Genomic DNA, 14,968 nt, shown 5'->3' with positions numbered 1-14,968 from the left:
TATAATTGATTTTTTCCCCTAAACATAAATGCTTACAAAAAATTATCTTGACAAAATCAAATCGATTTTGGTTCAAAAATATGGACTTCTAATGACAAAAGAATCAATTTGGTGGTCTGAATTTTCTGTGATGGATCATGACGGATTATTTTTGTCTTGGATAACCAAGTAGCAATTGAAGTCCATGAGAATTTTGTGTGGGAATTGATACGTTTCTCATCGAATAAAGCGTTATTTGGAATATCTAAATTTCCACAATTATTTTTGGATATGTGATAATAACTATAATTATTTTAAAAATCGTAAAAATAATCATGACTATAGTAATCATAATGATAACGAAATTGTTTTCAAGTGAAATGCAATTGAAAAACTAATAATTAAATATCATTTGAGAGAGCGCAAAAATATTAAACTTTGTTTTTTTTTTCGGGCGTATCAGAGCGCAAATCAACTACAGTTATTTTTGAATATCAAGAATTAAGGATTTTTGAAATAAAAGGGTAAAGTTTGGGCTGAGAGCCCAACTTTCTCACAAAAAAATGGATGAGCAAGTTTTTATTCTTTGGTAGAACTAGAAGTTGATGGCTTGCAAGAAAAAAACTAATAAAGGAAGCAAAATCACAATCACTAATGTGAGGCTCAAAATTACCTGATTGATCATGTCGCTATTAGTTCTATAATAATTATCTAAAAACTGATAGTTGAAGTTGTTTAGCTCCTGGTCATTAAAACATTTCATCATATTTGCAAAATTAGAGCAGTGTAGCTGTTACTGATATATTCTTTTAGTGGAGCCCTTTTGATGCATTTTTTGTAGTATTTACTTGACAAAAAACTCAGATTGGCATTCACTCCATATTTCGAGGCTTAAAAATTTTAGCCTTTCTTAAGTATGTCATTATCTACTAGTATAAGTTTTTTTTGTTGTCTTTTGTTTTTGCTTGACTCAATTTTTTTTCTTTTACATAAGCAAATAACAAGACGTTTCAGTAGTAATTCTTGGTTTTCCAATTTAGTTCTATTAGTTGTAGCGTAAACGAAAATTCCGTGCTGTAAAATCGACTGAAAAAAATATAGGCCAAAAAACCAGTTCAGTTTTGGTCATAAAAATTTCTCAATCTAGAAAAATGCCCACAGTGCCTTTTACTTTTTCTATAGAACTTATTAGGCTCACTTTTTTATCTAAAATTATCCCAAGATTATTGAAACAATTGAGTTTTTCTATTTTTGCGTCACTGATTGTTAAATCTGTAGAAAATTTAACAGAATTTTTTCATCAAAAAAAACAATTTTTGATTTTCTCTGTGTTGAAGGTTAATTTGCTGCATGCGAAGCAAAACTAGTTTCGTCCAAAATGTTTTGATAATTTGCTTAAAGACCTTTTAATGGAAAAATTAATTTGAAGTGTATTTTCCTCATAAAAAACAAGTTTATAATTTGCTGAGGGCTGTTGCTTTTCTGTAAGTCATTTACCTATAAAATGAATAGAAATTAGCTCAAAACGGTCTCTGTGGTATACCATAATTTATTCCTGCTTTTCAAAAAAAGTTTCTCGAGTTATATCCATTATTTTTTGTACCGCTGATTGAGAAAAACAGATTTCGCTGAAATGGTCAACCCATCTTAACTCAATGCACTTTCATAGAAGTGAAAAAAGCTTTGCCACGACCAATTCTAGTAAAAAATGCTAGTCATAATGACTCAGGGCTTCAATTTTTTTAAATAATTAAAATCAAATTAGATCAAAAATTGGAACCCTGAGTTAAGATGGGTTGGCCAGTCCAGTGAAATAGATATTTTTCATTCAGTGATACAAAAGCACCTCAATGGCCTCGTTTTGATCTAAATTAAAACTGGCTTCGACTGAACACTTTTTCTGTCAAAAAATCGTCATCCTTTTGAAATTGAGCTTCCTAAAACAGTTGACAATAACTGTCAAAAAAACTGGTCGAAAAATAGCATGATAGAAACTTTTTCTAGCCAACTAATTTGTTGTTTTGATGTTTTTCTAAGATGGGGTTTCGAAATTTTTGAAGTTTGTTTAATAGCTTAATATATTTGAGCACAAGTAAAAGAATATGCATAATAGGTTTTTCTTGAAGCGGTACTGCTCAAAAAGAAGAAGATCCTGGAGAGGAAAAAATATCAACTTTTCTCATATAAGTTTGTTTTTAATAACCAATTGAATTTAAGAAACAGATCGGGTTTTTTTTTACAAATATGAGAAGTGTTGTTCCCCTCTTGAAACCATTTATCATTATTATTCTGAATTTCAAAGAAAGTGGCTGAATGTTTATGCCCGGGTGCTTTTGAACCGCGCGACAAATTTTGATTTTTTAACTCTTATTTTGGAAATCTATTATATCATCCGATGGGTTTTGATATACTGATATCAAACATCAAATAGATTTCACCTGTGAAAATGAGGACTTATAAAGGTTCACAATGTTTTTCGTGCAATTAACGCTTAAGCGTAAAATAAATGCATCTTAGAAATCCTTCAAAACTGAATTCAGGCATGCTAAATGGTCTACTTATGCTATAATAAGTGCAAAAAAAATCACTTTACGCTTTACATATCATGTGAGGTGTTGGTTTTTGATCATGCAGTCAAAGCATTCAAGGCTCCGTCCTGGTCCGAGCAAAACTTTCGCCCGTTCAACAGTAAAAAACTTAGGGAGAAATCGTAAACTGTAAGGGAAGTGGGGTTAGTAAGCTAGCTTTATGTAAGCCATGTACGTCAATTTGATTAATACAACTATAAACCTGTCAAACAAGAAATTGACTTCTAATTAGTTTAGCAGATCAGGTCAATTTGAAATTATTCGCCTCAGATAATTGGATTTGTAGATTAAAAATGAGAATGATAGCTAATCAAATTTTTTGTTACACAAGATCAGCCAGGTCCTGTCAAAGAATATCAATTGGTTCGATCGCTAACTGCGAATCAAAATATTAAAATATAGAAGAAAATAAGCGAAAATACTATTTTTTTAAAATCAAATTGAGCGGATTATTTAAGTTCATGCCTTAAAATTGCAACAATTTACTTAACAAAAATTAATGACAGTTTCAATACAATTTCCGTCATAGAGGGTCGTCAAACTAAAAGCTGCTTAAAATAGATAATTTCATAGACGATACAGAAGTTGAGAAGAAAATGCAGAGCTCTGCAGGCCTGCAAATCATATTGCAGCATTTCGGCCTGTCAGGATACTAGTTCTGCTACTGAAAAGTTTTCTTACCAACCGCAAAAGGAAGGGTTTGTTATGTTCGACCATGAAAGCTGAAGACTTTTAAAAATGTATTTATAGGACAAAAAATGACGAACCAATATCTCAAGAAATACGACTTCAAAATTTTCACAAAAAAAAGTTTTTTTTTCAAATTTAGATACTCATTTTTTGGCTTCAAGTTTTTGGTGAAGGTTACAAAATAGAACCTCTAAATTTGCTTTGGGGATATATTTTACCTTTGATCAGGACATTCTTGACAAGCAAAGGACTCAGATTTTGTCCTTTTATGTACAACAGGACTGCTCGTATCAGGGCGAAGCCATGAATATTCAGATCACCTTTTCAGGCTCATGAAGCAGTGTTTTCTTTGAAAATGTTAAAGAATTTTTCATAAAATATAAATCAACTGAAAAAAAAAGTTTTCAAGCATCTCCGCACATGTGATTTAAAGTACATAGTAATGCATTTCTCATATAGCAAAAAAAATTAGTCCACATATCATGCTTCAAAACTATTTGGATCAATTTAGACAAATGATTAATTCTCTGCAGAACAGCGCGAGTTAGGTTGAGCAGTAATTGTCCCAAATTAGTCAAACTTAAGCCCCCATACTTTTAATAAAAACAATCGCTAGTGCAGTATCTTTTTCCACTTTGGGCTCAGGACAACAATACTTTTCAGATTGAACAAAGATTGTTGTCAAATTGACTGGTTAGTAAAACAAAGTTTGTCTCGAGAAAAAAACACCCCAGCACGAAACATCCGTCACTTTCTTCGAAAACAGTCCGAACAATGACAAGTAATTACAAGACTGCTCGTGCTAGGGTGAAGCGAAAAATTTTTTTTCTTCATCGTAACCCTACTCACGCTATAATAACTGAAATTTGACATTTTTGAGTCTGGTCACGTATTAATCAGAGCAAACTTTCGGCCTCAATTCAGTTCAATTTTATCGCTACTTAAGCTTACAGCTTAAACAGCACGAAACATAGTGCGCGTTAAGGATCCCAAATTAGTATTTTACAAACCCCCAAAATTGAACAAAAATTAGTTTATAGAAAAAGTTTTTATGGAGCTTAAAATAAAAGCTTGAAATATCAAAACTTTTCGGATGATATCAAAATGGCTAATTAAAAAGTCGAAATAAACCTGGATAAAAGGACATGAACACAAATATTCCTTGATTTTCTTCGAAAATCGTTACAACCTCTATACAGCATAATGAAGCAAACCAGACTTTTGCTTAATAAGATAGTTTTTGGATAATAGCTAATGTCAAAATTTAAAAAAAAAACCATAAAAGTCACAAATTATGATTTAGCTGACATTTAGCAGCGAGCTTGCAGCTGTTTTGGTTTTCATGTCAAATCAAAGCGATCTTGCTGCTACAAATGATTTTTTACATAGCTTGAATCCAGAGATTAAAATCTCCTTGATCTTCTCAATGAAGCAAAAAAATTATCCGCGAAGTTCTAGAAGTTGATTTTCTTTTTATACACTGCACGGCGAATTATCCCGCAGAACAGAATCGATCCAAAATTAATTGAGGCAGCTGATTGATTTTTAATAATTCCCTACACGACTCAAAATGTAACACCAAAAAGATATTAGCCTTATATTCATAGTTTTGCTAAAAAATAATTTCCCAAAAACTATTCGAGACCAATTAAGGGGCAGTCGTACTATTCAAGGTTTTGCTTGATAAACAAGCAGTCCGGTTTATTTTTGCAATATTTTGAAGTGTACGAAATGTTAATATCATATCAGCCGACAAAAAAACTGGCAAAATTAAGAATGAAAGACAACAAGACTGCTCGTATCAGGGCGAAGCCCTGAATATTCCGATTGCCTTTTGGGGTTTATAGAGCACCAGTAATTACATAAAAAAATTGAATGAAATAAAATAAAATCAAATTTTTTTTTAAAATTTGAAATTTTTAATAAAAATCATCCACCCACACGCCATATAAAGTACAAAAAGAGAGATTTCGTTCCTTGTAACAAATCAATTATGGCAAATAAGCTGCGTTCATCCAATTTGGAACGATTTATAGGACGGATTAAATCTCCGCTTACGCGTTAATAGCGCGAATTATATCGCTCGTTAATTGTCCCAAATTGGTCAAAATGGCAATCTTTAAACCCTCATAACGAAAAATGATCACAAGTGAAATATCTTTTCAAATTTAAGCTCAGGACAAGAATACCTTTTGAATGATATTAAAAAGTTCCGTCAAAAATGGCTAGTTAAAAAGTCGAAATTTGTCTGAAGCAAAAAACCCACCCCGAGCACAAATATTCCGTTAATTTCGTATCGAAAGTCGGAACAACAATTGTTCATTGTGGTTGACAAGACTGGTGACTGTTTGAACTTATTTTTCCGTAAATTTTTTTTTCCAAATGTAACAAGACTGCTCGTATCAGGGCGAAGCCCTTAATGTTCCGACTGCCTATTAAGGTTTTTGGAGCAGTAATAACAATAAAAAATTAAAAGTAAAAAAACAAAATAATTTTTTTTTAATTTGAAATTTTTTAAATAAAAATCATCTTCCCACATGCCATATAATGTACAAAAGGATATATTTTGCTACTTGTAACAAATCAATTATGGCAAATAAGCTTCGTTTAACCAATTTGGAACGATTTCTAAGAGGGATTAACTCTCCGCTTACTCGTTAATAGCGCGAAATATATCGCGCGTTAATTGTCCCAAATTGGCCAAAATGGGAATCTTTAAACCCCCATAACTTTACGAAAAAAGATCACAGGTGAAATATCTTTTGAAATTTGAGCTCAACACAACAATACCTTTTGAATGATATAAAAAAACTCCGTCAAAGATGGCTAGTTAAAAAGTCGAAATTTGGCTGAAGAAAAAAAAACCCACCCCGAGCACAAATATTCCGTTACTTTCATATCGAAAGTCGGAACAATAATCAGAACCTGAAAATGATTTAAAATGATTTAAAGTATTAGATTTAAAATGATTTTTTAAATCTAATACTCAGAGCATTGCTGAATTCTAGGGTTTGTGAGTCACAAAGTTCAACGAAGCTCTGGGTATTAGAGACAGAGAACCATTCAAACTCTTTTTGACGAAATGTCAAAATCAAAGTATTTTGGCAGTCACTGCTTCGGTTTGTAGGAAAAGAGGGTTGTTTACCTTGCGTCCTAGCGAGATATGAATCACTAGTGGGGTTTTTGCTTCAGTACTGTGCAAATTTATGAGTAGGAAGCCGTGATTTTTGGAACAGGCTGCCAAAATTCGGAACAGGCTGCCAGATAAACTGTCTTTCCTTGCTTTTTGATCCGCAACCCCATGCAGATATTGAAAAAAAGCAAATGTGGACCAGCTCTTCTGCATTACAGGTGAAGTCCGTTAATGACATTTTACCAAAGATATTATTTTAATGAAAGTACTATCAGATGGACTGACATGAAAGTGTCACTGTCCTTAAATATTCATGTTATGAGTAGGGCTAAGATCATTTTGAAAGCGACGAAATTTTGAAAGCGACGAATGTTTCATGAAGAAAACGATCTCATTTTGGAGATAAAATGGCGTCCTGTTATGTTCTTAGAAGCAAATGCTTTGCCCTTACTAACTGGCTGTTTGTGTGACACAAAACTGTGACACAATCTCCTGAGGTCTCTGATAATCTCGTATAATCAATTATAATCTATTATAAGAGAATATAATTCTTTTTCGAGTCAAAAATCTCTAAAAGTGAGATGTCTCGTCACTCGTTGGTTCATCCGAGCACCAATGTTTCCCGTTGACGACTAGGATTGCCAAAATTGCTTGAATGCGACGCTACGAGTGGTCCAAACTAAAGGTAGTATAGTTACTTTGGAGACCTGGATGATGATTATGGTGGACATACGGCTTTTTTAATGGAGAAACTTCAATTTCAAGAGTCATCTTAGCAGTTGTTTGAGTGCAGGGTTTTATAAAACTCTGACGCTTGATTTTAAGAAGGATATGTTTTTGCTTTTTCACACATGTTCTTTCACGACAAGGCATGAATGAAAAATGCAACTTTACTACGCATGAATGAAAAAAGAAATCATTTGCATAGTTTCGCACACTTTTCCGGGCTCTTTCACAATTTTCCGGCATATTTCCCTCAGAAAGAGCAAAAACATACTCTTCAACAGTTAGAACATAGTTGAAGATGACCTCCGGCAAAAGGGGCGCCATCGGGCACTCCGTGCCCTCAGGCCGGGCTCTTTTTCCTTCGGGCATCTTTCAACTATGTTCCAACTACTACAAGAAGCAGAGATTCAGGCAGATGCCACATGTGGCACTTGTATGTAACCTACATATCCTTGCTTAACAAGCTTCATTGAGTGATGCAAGACGCCTGGAACCACTTTTTTAAAGCAGTCAAAACAGCCTCGAAAACAGAACACTCGCGTGAAACCAGAAAACTTGCGGTACATTCCAACGGTGAAACCTCCGAGAAGAATCTCCATCTGTTGGAAAATTGCAGAAAAATCAACTTTCTCATGTAAGTATGTATTGTGTATGACAGAATGATCTTCAAAGGACAAGTTCATTATGTTAAGACGTCTGTGGCATCACAGCGCTTATGTGAAAGAGGATAAAAATTGAGAGACCATTGTGACAAATTAACCAATTCATATCCAGTTGTTTTACCTCAAGATAGAAACTTCAACATGGTAGCAGGAGGTTAAATTCAAAAAGATTTATAAAAAAATCGAATGACAAGCAGAGGACTGAGCATCGAAAGAGGGGTAAGTACAATGAAAACGAGAAAGACATCGTAAATGAATGAAAACGACGAAGGAACTCCTACAGGGGACACAACAACACAACTCAAATGGATTCCACAGAGGTATGTGGGGAGTAACGAGGTAGGCACCAGCAAATGTAGTGTACAGAATGCAGGATTAGAACTGGAAAGGATAAAACGGAGGTTAGAAGCATTTGAAGAGAGAAGCAGTGGACGGAGTGAGAGAACAGAATAGAAGATACACACCGAGAGTCAGGGTGAAAGATGTAAACGTACCAATTTAGTAATCAAAAGAAAATGAAGAATATCGGCGGTGGAGGAAAAGTTTGCAATGGTGAAGTGATTGTACGCAAATCCCACTGGAAGTGCAGGTACCACATGTTATTGTGAATGGGATAACAAATGCAGAAATAAACAAAGTCGTTATTACGATGGATCGAGACGAGGCACAAACTGAAAATAGGATAACCAAAGTAATTGATAAGTTGGATGAGTAGTTGACACCAAATCGGCACAAACTTACAGACAGTGGAAAAGATGTGAAAAAAGTCCGGAGATAAGCTGGGTTGAGTGCATAAAGAAAATGAAGCGATCTAGGGGGTAGATGAACGAAACTGAAATGACAATTAATGACAGAGTATTTTGCAAAGCTCTCCTACAAGGATCAAACCAAGACTAAGCAACAAAAATTAATATTGAGTACATTGCATGGAACAAAAAACGGAAGAATGGAAGTAAGAATGGACCCAGTCGTTATGGAACAGACATTGACGAGATTTACGGTAAAGGAGAACTAAACATCTAATATCTCATTCAATCAGAACCAGAGTAGAGTATACCACATCGGAAACAGGGGTCCAAATCAAAAAGCAATAGATGGTTACAGATCGGCGAAAGGAAGATCGGTTCAGCAGAGAGGTTGTTTTCGATGTGGGTCATTGAATCATTGGATGCGAGATTGTAGAACAAACTATGAATTGAAGATGGAAAATGGAAGAAGAGGTGGACAAACATAGCAAGGAAACTCAGGGTATAGTAAGAAATTTCATCAATGTTATCAAGCGACTTCAAGTAGTATGGATATTGGGGAAAATGTGATGGGGAAGATCAGGAGCATCAATCCAACTTTGCACAGATTAGTGAGTCCATTGAGACGTCACCTTGTTATTTCGCAGACCAAGACGAGATAGTCGAGATTAGAGAAGAAGAAAGGGATGGTGAAATTCATTTTGACATAATTGTCGATTCAGGAGCGGCAGGATCAACAATGTCATTGAAAAAAAGGAGAGAGAATAAACAGAGAATGACCGGAGAAGAATGGAAACAATAGAAAAAAAAAAGTTTGAAACAAAAAGCAAAATTAAATTTGGGAGTGGAAGTATAAAACCAGCTGAATTTGTGGGGTTGTTACCAATTACGATAGCGGGAAAATTTATAACACTAAAACTGAATGTCATTGATGATGATATTTCACTATTATTTGGAATAGAAGCGATCGAAAAACTTAAAGTGACACTAGATTTCCCAAACAACCTCATGTGGACCCCAGAAGAAAGTTTTAAACTAACCAGATCGAGTGTTGGTCAACCATTTTTGAAAGCAAAGGTGGAGAAACAAAAGTTGTAATAAAACAACAAATTTAAAAAGAAGAGATGATCTATTGTACGGAAAGAATTTGTACTGAGGAGATGGATAGAAAAAGAATCAAAGATATTCATCTTAGATTTGGTCACGCAAATAAAATCAAAATGGAAAGGTTCTTTGAAGAGTCTGGTATGAATTAATTGAAAAGGTAAGTAGTGAATATCATAAATTCATTAACTCTACGAGTAAAGATTTAAACGAGTCAGTGGCAATCGACCTAGCAGAATGATGATCGAAAATGATATTGTTACACATGATAGATGAGTTTTTGCGTTACTCAGTTGTCACTGTGTAGAATCTGAAAAACCAGCCAACCAGTTTGTGTTTGGTTGGTTCATGCGATTTCGCACACCCGTAAGTATTCTACATGTTTTGGGAGGGGAACTCAATAATGATCTGATCTTACTACTAATGTCAACCTCTGGATGTCTTGTTAAAACCAAAGCCGGTTATGCGCTCTTTTCCAATGGAATGGTCGAGAGATACAATGGTATCATTATAGGAATGCTGACAAAACTGAGAAATGAAAAATTTTGGGAGTGCTCACTAGAAGCAACCATCGCACATGCTCTGTTTGTAAAACGTTCAATACTAGACGCAAATGGATTTTATTCTTAGCATAGAATTATCAGATCAAATCCAAAAAGTGGGGGTCAGTAGAAGATATACCACCAAGATTTGAAAATGCCAGTGAGGCCGACAAAGAGTGCAAAAAGCTCGGTAAAAGTTTTTTAAGATAGAGAATGAGACAAAGCTGAATTTCAAAGGGGAGTTCGACGTGAAGGGGCGTTCGACACATTTACCGGGTGGGGGACTTAATTAGATATTATCGAAAAGTTCTGGAGAAAAACAATTGGATGGGGCCAATGAAGATCATTGCGATGGATAAAGGGGTTTTAATTTGGCGTCATGGGAAACGTTCAATTTATGTTCACTACTCGCGAGTGAAACCAGCAAGGGATTGGGATAATGATAAGGAGAAAGTTATAAAAAGCTGAAAAAAATGAGGAAGTGATCCCAAAGTTATAGAAACTAACAGAGACAGAGAAAGAAAAATAACTGAGATCAAAATGATATTAATTGAAGAAAATTAATTGATGACGCAAATTAATTGAAGATATGTAGACATGGAGAAAAAGATTCAGTCGGCTAAACAGACTGCGGCTAATTGATTGGAAGTTGAGAAAATGAGCGCAACCGGATTGAAAACGAAGTTCGTTCAATTGCAAAATAAAATATACAAAACTCAATGCCAAATTTACAAGCGTGCACTGACAAAGAAGCACAAAATGAGATGAATCACAAAATTTTGAGGAACGATCAAACCATATATGATATTTAATTATTTTGTGAGAAACGGAGAAGAAAGAAAGTTGATTTAATTGTGAGAAGTTGAGTTAAGGAGAGAGGGAAAGACATAATCGAGGAGAGATTGAGGACGGACAAAAACAGAGAGAGAAGAAACGGAGAAGAAAAAGGGATGGCCAGGAGCAGATATGTGTTTGCGGTAACAACATCACCGATAAATGAAGAGACAGCCGAAACGTTTCAGATCATGGATCATGAATCAGACCATGGGATTTGGTGTGATTGCGAATAGTCAAGATGGAGACGGATACAAGTTGAAACCAGTTTTACAAGACGCAGCAAAGTAGATACCACCGGAGAACAAACAGATGACAGAAGGAGAACTGGAAAGATGGGAAAGTGTTATTCCGACGCTTGGGACCATGGAGGCGATTCGGCAAATCCAGAGGAGGAGCGAGCTGGACAAAGAAGGAACACTCATCAAAGAAGCAAAAAGTGAAAAGCAAGAGAGCTCAAACGACGAAAGGAAGAGAGGAAAAAAGATGTCAGGAGGGGGAACACAGAATAAGCGACACTACGCACCAACAGGATCAGAAAGGATCCGGAGCTAACCAAGAGAGGAACGATTTAGAGAAGAGGACATGACAAATCAGACTGAAGAGGATGACGGAGGAGCGAGAGACGAATAGTTGGGAGATAGAGAATGAAGGGACAGAGACCACAGAAGGAAAAGGAAGTGGAAGAAGTGCAGCAGAATCAAGTACAACAACAATGATCACGGAGGACGAGGACAAGAAAACCCAATTGAACAAATCGGCAACCAAGAAATACATATCGAAAAGAACTGGCACAGAAGCGAGACGTCGTCAACAAAATTAAGAATGACTGATTTTGAGGCTCAATCACAAGACGCCAGACAATTGGAATGGAATACGCACGGTGGATGGACCTCAAACGAATCACTGATTCATTACCCGGAATTTGTAAACGACACGCCAGTAACTGTGACGAATAATGAAAGACCCAAACGACGAAACAATTTAAAAACGCGATTTGGGAATCCGATAGCATCGTCACTGCATTAGTTGATCCAGCATACAGAAATTGTCGGAGTACCAGAATGGAAGGATAACCAAAACGAATTCATAATGTCATGACGAGAGGAGCTGGAGTGATGGAATATGTTCAAATTGGCCGAGATAGTGAGCAATCATTTGGCTGGAGACGTGGGCAACCGGATCCTGAGGACGAGATGAGGGGACACATGGAAAGTGACGACTGGTGGGACAAAAGATCCAACATCAAGACTAGCTGTGTGGGAAGATCAAGAGGAGAAGCGTCTGCTACTGGAGAAGTTTGCCCCAACTGCATCAACAGCTTCATGTAATTTTCTACTGAGCATCAAAAAATCACATAACTGGGAACCAGTGACGATTGACATAAAAGGCGTTTCTCCAATCGCAAAGAATGAAACGTGAAGTATATGTGCAACCATCAGTCGATGCTCAAAAACCAAAAACGCCTTGTTGGAAACTTTTCGTTGCCGCTTATGGATTGAGCGATGCAGCTCACTAACGGTATCAAACTTGACTATGCACGCAGCAAATCTACGAATGCATGACACAACTTTGTCTATTTTGCTCTAAAATAGACAACGGATAGTGCATGGGGCTACTTATTGTTCATGTAGATGACATACTGTGTGACATTCGACCAGAATGGACAAAATGCAATCTCTGCAGTTTAGGAATTTTTAGCAGCGAGCCTTCCGAATTAGTGATTTTGAAGGATTAACGACGTTATTCGGATGATTAGTAGAACGGTGAAGGTCAAGATATTCTGGTATTTTGAAATTTTAAATTTTCGAAGTGATGACGTAACATTTCTGAGAAACGTCAGAAACGGCCATTTTGGCAGAAGAGCTGAAAAGCAACACAACAACAATAGTTGCACTGATGAGAACAACGAAGATTGTGATAGAAAAACAACAGAGACAAACTGAAGACCGCTCCGATTGCAACTATGGTGCCGCTACAATAGTTGCAAGGCAGTTGCTAACAACAGTGAGGGGTGGAATCCAGCCTTCCGGATTACAGAGAAATCAAGCTTAACGTGCTTGATTCAGTGGATTCGAGAATCCGGAGGGGTTTCGGGACTGAAACTTTTATCATTTTATATGAACTTTTAGCTTCCCTGTCATGTCCTGAATTGAATTTAATTAACATCCGAATTCATTCTACTAAGATGAGAAGCTAGGAGTTGGGGGAAAGGGTTGATCCATCTTCGATGGAGATGATGATTTTTATCTACTGAACAAAAACAATATTAATTCAATAAATAGTAGTAGCCCTGTTTTTAGGAGTGACCTCGTGGTCTGGGAATACTGAGACCCAGCCATGATTTCACTATTTCTGCATGTAATTAAGTTAATTTGAGTGTTTTGACCGAAGCCGAAAGCAGTAACGTTTTTTGTCGACCCGAAGTTAGAAAAGACCACCGAAAGTACTGGCTTGGTAGAGACGGTGAAAAGCATGTAAAGCTCTATTTAGACGTTATCCAGTCGTCTTAGGACTTAGTTTTATTTTCCGTCGATATGTATCTTCCGGGGGAATGTTACATAGATGTTTTTATGACCCTCCTGGGTGTTATTCTTTTTTAACATCATGACCGGCAGAACCGTTAACGAGCACTTCGCGCCGAGCGGATGCTCACATTAACGCCCTTAATAGGCCTAAGCCGCCGGGGCGGAAGGGTTGTTCGGAACGCGGAAGCCTTCCGGATTATCGTGAATAGCTTTTTAACCTAGTTAAGACCGAAAATTCACGAACCAGGAAGGGTGGGGGGATTCGCGGTCCCGTCGTTCCCTGAGAGGTTTGTGACCAAAAACACTTAAAGATATATATAAAACCAAACAAAAAGTAGTATAATACCCAAGAAAAACAAAAAACATAAAAAATAACCGAAAAAACCAAAAACAGTAAAAAAAGTAAAAAATCAGTAGAAATCATCCCCCCAGACAAGATGTGATCCGACCCTCCCGTTTGTTGTTGATAGATATATTGTTGTTACAGGCATTCATATCAGTCAGGATTGTTACGATCAATTTTGTAGTCTGTTTGTGAGGCTTGTACTGTAGGGTTATTTGAGCATTTAAGCACGTTAATGATAAATTGCGCTCAATCCGGAAGGGTCAGCTGATTTGCGCTCAATTCGGAAGGGTCTTGGGAGAAGACTGATCCGGCGAGCAGTACAAGGAGCAACAAGAAGGGGCTCAAGGACAACAACAATCGACTGTTGGGTATGGTTAACAAGTTTTGTATCCCTTTTGGTACAAATAGTAAGATAGTAATCTGTGGGGGGCTCGACAGTGCTGCACTGTAGTGACCCTTCACCGAACTGCGAGTATCCGAGTTAAGCACCTTAATTGGGATATTAAACAAACCCGGAGGGGTATAGTATTACTAAGATTATTTCTTACATAGCCTATATTAATACTCTTATACCGTTTTTCAGTGAAAAACACAGAAAGCAGACCGGTTTTTAGGGTCAAAATAGCGATATTTTGATCCCCCCACAAGTCGCGATTTTTGAGATATCGATACTTTTTGAAACGGAAAAAAGCACTAAAGTAGTGTGTTTCATCGTAACTGCACTACCATAATAGATAGAACCAGTTAAGTCTAGCTCGAAAGTGGTTGGAACTATTTTGGAGCCAAAAACCGAATTTTTGTGATTTTTGAGAAAACAAAACACTATAAAATCAGAAATTTTTTTAAAATTTTTGAGTTAGAACAGTAAAAATAGTTGTTCGGACAACTTCCACTAGTGAATATACAAGTTTTAAAGCCCGCTACCCGAAAGCCTTCCGGGTTGCGGAGAAATCGAACTTAACGTGTTTGATTTGGTGGATTCATCAATCCGGAGGGGTACAGGTAGCATAGTTTTTCGCAAATTTTTTCAACTAAAGCATTTTAGATCGGGTCTTTTGCATTGAACTAGAAGATTATAGGCCTTCTGAGC

The 14,968-nt window shown here is 36.4% G+C and overlaps 1 protein-coding gene across 1 annotated transcript in view; it reads right to left on the bottom strand.

Annotated features, from left to right (window-relative positions):
• LOC134848245 (surfeit locus protein 4-like) overlaps positions 1-14,968 on the bottom strand; it is a 284,837-nt gene that overhangs the window by 135,181 nt on the left and 134,688 nt on the right. The gene's annotated exons all lie outside the window — the stretch shown is intronic.

Source organism: Symsagittifera roscoffensis, chromosome 6 (assembly GCF_963678635.1).
Source record: "Symsagittifera roscoffensis chromosome 6, txSymRosc1.1, whole genome shotgun sequence".
In the NCBI taxonomy this organism is placed as follows: Eukaryota; Metazoa; Xenacoelomorpha; order Acoela; family Convolutidae; genus Symsagittifera; species Symsagittifera roscoffensis.
This window is presented reverse-complemented; position numbering and strand designations above follow the sequence as displayed.